Genomic DNA, 5,802 nt, shown 5'->3' with positions numbered 1-5,802 from the left:
AGACCATCCTGGACTACAAAGTGAACTAAAGTCCAGGTTAAACTGCATAATGAGACCCTGTCTCAAAAAAGGAAGAAAAAAAACTTTAATTACTATTCATTTAAAAATATACACAAAGTCAATCCCAGAAAGTAGGAAAAATAGTTTTCTCCCTTCATTAACTTGTAAAATAAAGCCCAATGAGGCAAATCTCATTCTAGCAAAGTCTTACATTATTAATTTTTCTAACTGAGGTAAGTGAAATATTAGCATAGTATTTAAAATAAGTATATTTTATTTATGATTACTGAGAAAGTTTGGTGTGTAACATTTTATGCGCAATCATTCAGATTAAAACTTTTTAACTTGTGGTTGTATTTACAAACGTCTCTTTTCCTCTTCCAGAAGACTGGGTAGCACAAGAGCAACTGGAGCACATCTGTTGGTACAGAGTTGAGAATGTGTGTTCGGTCGCTTGACTCTGTGATAGCTACCTGCTGCACCAGGCCCGGCAGATTGTAAGGCTCCAGATCTTCTTGGCCATTATCTGCATTTCCTGATGAGCTATGACAACCAGAGTCCCTTGGGCAGTTATCTAACTGTGGCTTATTTAAGGATAGGTCTGGCCTTAAGGATTGAGGCACAGATTCGTTCTCTTCTTCAATATTTTCTTCATCAATGATGCTTTCAGCAGCCAATAGTAACCTCATTCTGTCTTCTGGGTTTGCCACATTTAATTCAATGAGATGACACACTTGCATATCTTTTAAATCTTCTAGAGTCTCATATCCATGAAACAAAAGTGTTGAGGCATATTCCTGACAGTGAAGCTTCTCCAAGAACTCCTGAAGAGTCTCAGGGTCTTCTTTTTTGCCCCCTCGGCATGCCTTTATTTTCTTAGGGGCTGCTTCCTCTTCTGAGATGGCATCGACATAAATGAACTGGAGTTTCCCACTGTATTATTCAACATTCCTGTCCATACCCCCACAGGTGTCTTGCAGATAATATCTATGATGTCCCCTTTCTTGATTTGGAAGGAGTCAGTGTCATAGGGACTTGGCACGAAATCTGTGTTCTCTGGCCCGGCTGCAGAATGGTCCTGCATAGGAGCTGTCGCCATCTAGGCAAAAACTGCCCCTGTTACTTGTGCCATCGGAACAGCTTGCTATGCCTCTGGATGAGCTCTGTCCACTGTAGAGACTGTCCTCAGAGTCCCTGGCTCTGAGCGAGCCCTCCTCTGTGTGGGTCCCAATCGTGGGGTCACTGTTCCGACATGGTGGAGCATTCTCTCCATCTCCCCCACCCTTTTCCTCTGAAAGGGCTTTCATGTACTTTTTCCTCACTTTCTTCTTCATTGTCATGAAATAGCTCTCTCTCTTTTTTTTTTACCACCCAGAGTTCCTGTATTATTTGAACTTTTGTTTTGTTCTCCATTTTCATTTATGGGTTCCCCTTCATGTACCTCAGTTGAATCATCTGTTGTTTTTTTTTTCCATAATTTTATTGAGAAACAAATAGCAATGAGACAGTTTCAAACCAAATTGGTAGGACAGATTCAATAATTAACACATTGCATACATTCTTCCTAGTGGCTAATAGCTGTACAAGATGCAGACATGATATCCTATTTACAAACACCATTAGAACAAATCCCTCTATTCATTAAGAGAATGTAACTATATATCTATCTTAACCATTTTGAATACACAGATACAAAATGGACATTCATCTGTATCCCCTTTTTTTGTTAAGTTCTGTTATTTGAATGTTATAGGTGTGTTAACTCAGCAAAATATTCCAAAGGAGTCCAGTAGTCCATAATAGTATTGGGTCTTCTGCTTGACTGGCAATGTCAGAAGTTATTGACGTGAGTCCCCTACAGCTCAACATAACAGCATGGCTTTACTTTTTTTTTTGGCTTTACTTCTTATACCTCGTTTTTATACTTTTCTGCTGGATGGTTAAGACCAAGGTAAAGCAGGACCTATGCAACAAGAGTTGTAGCTTTTGGGCCTGATAAGGTCAGTGAAATCCCCTCAGGATTTATCCTGTGATCCTGTACCTCAGATTATAGAACTGTTGTCAGTGTCAGCCATGTGGATGAGTTATGGCCATTGCTTGGGCAAGGTGCTCTCTGTGAAAGCCTGAGAGAGTGTCTTCTCTCCATGTGACTCTCCTTAGGCACACTCTACATCATCGATTACTTTCCTCTTTGGCCCCATAATCTCCTTGATCAGAAAATTTGGGACAATACTGAGTTACATGACATTACAGTACAAGTTCTCATATGTCCTGAGTCTTAAGTGACCTTGGAAAGCTAGGGCCAAAATGTTGGCTTTCCTTGTGGCCCTCCTTTTTCTCTAATTTTGGTCTGCAAACTTAGGTTGTTAACCCTCCAGAAGACAAGCTTATTGTTATTACCATACAACCTAGGCTCTCAAGCTTAACCTCACTATCTGTCTGAATATCAAACATCTTAGGCATAACATGGAACAGGTATTTTTCATCAAGTATTGATATGTTGAACTTTAAGTCCCAGGCCTGAGATAGGACTGGATCTCGAATCATCTGGTTTTGAAATGGAATTATTCTGAAAACGATCAAAATTCCCCAAACTGCTGCTGCGAGTTAGCAGAAGTTTCAGTCCATACTCAGCTGGCCCCAAGGCAGAGCAGCACATGCCAGAGAGCAACCCTTTCATGGCGGTGGCAAAAAGCAAAACAATGGAGTAGCAGCAACAGCGACGGCAAGAGAGAAGAAGTCTGTCTTTCCTCGGAATTTAAGTTCTTGATCTACATCGTATCGCTCTTCCAGGTTCCCCTTCTCCCAGCGCATGTCTGACACCAGGAAGTGACACGAGTTGGATCAAGGAAAAAAGATGGCAGTGGTGTCTGGATGCAGGGCCTTGATGGCCCTGGGATGTGACAGGGGTTGGCTAGGAGGGCGACACTGTGGAAATGGAAAATGGCCAGCTGTGCTCTCCTGGGCACCTTCCCTTTTGGCTTTTGTTTTGCCACTGAGCAACCCTGCTTTGGAAGGGAAACTGAGACGCCAAGCAGGTCGGGCCAGCCGAGCACCTCAGCTGACTGGAGAAACGCGGCCACTCAGGCCCTTTCTTCCATTACCAATGGCGCGCTTTCTGAGGGAATACAGAACACCGTCCTAGGTGGGAATGTTGGACAGTTTGCCAGGGCCTCTCTCAGGAGAGAATGTAGAGCAGCATAACTTATTGCAGTGCACATTATTACTTCCAATTCAATTTTTATGGACAGTATTTCATAGGCTGCAGCTTCAATACAGATGGCAAACATCGGGGCTTTGTGACGAGAGATGGCCGGTGGTGGGCGGCCTGGGGCTCTGGGACGTGTGTGAGAAACTGCAAACTGTCGTGTCTTTAGGTGGAGTCAGGAGATGCCTTTACTCTATGCATGGATGTTGAGCCAACAATTCTGCCTTTGTCTTTCCCCCTGGCCTGGCCCTTCCTCCCCAGGGAGGAAATGACAAAGATCATGGTGGCTGAGGGAAAAGAGAGACAGGCCAGCCTTTGAAGTATATTGCTGGCTCTGGCAGGGTTGGCCATCCTGTGGGTCTTTAAAGGGTATCCATCCACTCAGGATGTGGGACTTGGGCTGAGACCCCAAAGGGCATATAGCTGTAGGGAGGGGATGCTATGGTATTATCTGTATGACTCTGTGGTGTGGATTTGCAGGAAGCAGGGCTGGGGTAGCCCCAAAACTAAGCTCTGAGCTGAGGGTGGTGGTGCAGGCCTGTGACCCCAGCACTCTGAGAGGCTGAGGCAGGAGGATCACAAGTTCAAGTTCAGCCTGGGCAGTTTAGCAACTTAGCAAGACCCAGTCTCAAAAAATAGCTGGAGGGTGCAGCTCAGTGCCAAAGCCTTAGATTTGATCCTAGTACCAAAAAAAAAAAAAAAAAAAAAAAGTTAAGTTCCCACTGCCTCTAATGCCTCCTAAGTCATCCCCACACCAGATGCAGGGAGTTTCATGCCAACACCCTTCAAACCACAACTGGATTCACAGCTTGCAGAGTCTGATATACCTGGTTACATTTAACCCACTTCACCTGGGCCAAGGAGAATGGCCCAGGAGGGGAAGGAGATACAGAGGAACACAGAGGGACACAGAGAAAGGGAGGGACAGAGCAGTGGGAGAAGCGTGCCCTGAAGCCAAGTAGACCCTCGGAGCTGAGCCTGGCAGCCCTCCTGTCTCCCCAGGACTCTCAGAAGACTTGGGAGTGCATGTGGGGAGACGGTAGGAATCAGATGGAGAGACGGGAGACCTTACTTCTGGACAGGTCATGGAAGAGCTGCTTCCAAAAGCTTCATGTGTTTCTTACACCTCAAGTGGTACCCTACTCCACTGGACCAAAGTCATGGCTCCATTTCCGACAAGGCCTTTCTCTTCTTCCCAGGTGGCTGGGATGCCTGGTCCTGTGGAGAGGATCCAAGAGGTGCAGCCTCCGATTCCCAGAAGACCCAGCAGCTGCCAGACAGTCTACAAGATGTGCCCTGAGTTGTTTGGAGGCGTTAACAAAGGCTCTTCGGCCACACCTTTGGCTCCATTTCCACTTGACACAGGGCTTACTGGCAGCCCTTGGGTCTTCCTTTGCCCTGAGGCCTTCTCTTTCCTGCAAAGCCTTCTGCAGGAACACGGATGCTGGGTTCTTCATGATTCCTAAATTCTGGCCCACCCCTTCTTTTGTTCTGTGTTCTTGAAGTCAGCGGAAGAAGCTGCTGAGCCTGGAAGCCGCCTTCCCCCCACCCCATGCTCCCTGGGCTCTGTCAGTCCCCACGCCCACGATCTCACCTCTCCTTTTGCCAGTGGCCATCTCAGGTCTCCACCCTCCAGGAGCATTCTCCCCAAAGCTCCCCCAGCTTCTGCCCTCCAGCTGTCCCAGAGCAGAGTCTCGGGGTTTAGGGTCACAGCACCACACACAGCTCCAGCATGCTGGTGCCAGTCCTCCTGGCACAACTCAGTGAGCAAGTCCTCCTGGCACTAAAGCCTCTGTTCCCTCCCCAGGAACTCTGGGGGGACCTGAGACTCCGCTGACCAGGGACTATGGCAGGATCATGCCTAAGTCTGGGATGTGCCTGGTGAGGTAATGGGTGACTTCTTCGTGCCTTTTAAAATGCTCACTCGCAGAGTCCTGAGCACCTTGTGAGGAAGCCTGGCTCCCCCTACTGGAGAGGCTGAGATTGCAGATCCCAGGGACCTGCTGGTTCCAGCCCTACCTGCAACCTGCCCACCGCCACCTGAGACAGGCTGATCAGAATGAGGCCTGCTGAGCCCAGTGCCCACAGGACCACAGGACCAGGAGAGAGGGTAAAGTGGCGGCCATCTGCAACCACGAGGTTGGGACACTTTGCTGTGCAGACAACTAAGCCCCAAACATAGTATCGTTTTGTTTAATTTTTCTTTCTAATTTATTTATTTATTTTTTTAGGGAAGGATCTACAGGTTGTTCAAGGTCTCACTACTAGATTGGACTCCTAGTGATTCTCCTGTTTACAGCCTCCTAAAAGCTGGGATTACAGGTGTGTACCACCACACCCAGTCTCAATCACTGTCTCAGCACTCCTCTGGGGCAGGACTGGCACGACAGGCCTGGGGATCAAACCCCTGGCCCCTGCGCCTGCTTGCAGGTGCTTTAATCCACTGAGCTATTTGGCCAGCCCTTCAAACACAGTGTTTTTGTTTTGTTTTGTTTTTTCACTTTTTTTTTTTTTTTTTTGGTGGAACCAGGGATTGAACTCAGTCCTTTGCGCTTGCCAGGGAAGCACTTATTCCACTGAGCCATCTCCCCGGC

General features: G+C 47.1%; 1 pseudogene; it reads right to left on the bottom strand.

The window, feature by feature from the left end:
- Positions 1–311: 311 nt before the first annotated feature.
- LOC101590802 lies at positions 312–4,665 on the bottom strand (annotated as a pseudogene).
- Positions 4,666–5,802: the final 1,137 nt, after the last annotated feature.

This window comes from Octodon degus, unplaced genomic scaffold, assembly GCF_000260255.1.
Source record: "Octodon degus isolate 3935 unplaced genomic scaffold, OctDeg1.0 scaffold00020, whole genome shotgun sequence".
NCBI lineage: Eukaryota > Metazoa > Chordata > Mammalia > Rodentia > Octodontidae > Octodon > Octodon degus.
This window is presented reverse-complemented; position numbering and strand designations above follow the sequence as displayed.